Genomic DNA, 858 nt, shown 5'->3' with positions numbered 1-858 from the left:
GCTGCCGCGTGTGGCGTCACCCGAGCTCCGCCCGCCGGCACCGCCTCTCCCGCGCCACCGAGCGGGAGCGCCCCCCGGCGAGGCGCCGCGCTGACCGCGGGCACAACGCCCCCTGGCGGCGCCGTGCGGCTGTGCGCCGTCAGCGCCCGCCCCGCCCGCGCGCTCCCCACACAGCGGAGCCGGGCGGGCGATCCCGGCGGGCGATCCCGGCGGGCGATCCCGGCGGGCGATCCCGGCGGGCGATCCCGGCGGGCGATCCCGGCGGGCGATCCCGGCGGGCGATCCCGGCGGGCGATCCCGGCGGGCGATCCCGGCCGGCGATCCCGGCCGGCGATCCCGGCGGGCGGGCCCGGCGCGGTGGATGTGCTCGCGTCCCTCACCTTCTCCCTGCCCGCCTGCTCACTGAGACGGACCGTGGTGCCGGGCAGGGTCCAGGGCCGAGCCACAGGCCGCCCGGCCGGAGAACCCGGGCACTAACACCTCTCGAGGAAGGAGCTGGACAGGCACGAACCGATCCCTCTGGAGATCCCAGAGGCTGAGGGATAGTCACCGTGGGCAGCAGGTACTGCCCGCCTGTTACAGGGGAGACAAGAAAGAAGTACCAGTACTAATTCTGCACATTCGTCTTATTTTGGGGTCGGCAGTGAAGTTTCAGGTTGCTTCCAACGGACACACAACTTGCAGTGGCCATTGTAGGAGATTTCTCAAGCCGAGACGTCGGGATTAGGCAGCGATCCCCAGCACGATGGTGAATGGCAGTGTGTGCTCCCCGCCCTGCTGCAGGAACAGAACGGAGCACTGCGAAACCCCAGGCAGGGGGGGGACTTCAAGAAAGCAGCAATGAGCTGTATCAGTGAA

This window comes from Hirundo rustica, chromosome 6 (genome assembly GCF_015227805.2).
Source record: "Hirundo rustica isolate bHirRus1 chromosome 6, bHirRus1.pri.v3, whole genome shotgun sequence".
Lineage (NCBI taxonomy): Eukaryota > Metazoa > Chordata > Aves > Passeriformes > Hirundinidae > Hirundo > Hirundo rustica.
The sequence above is the reverse complement of the archived record's forward strand: the minus strand, read 5'-3'. Positions refer to the sequence as shown.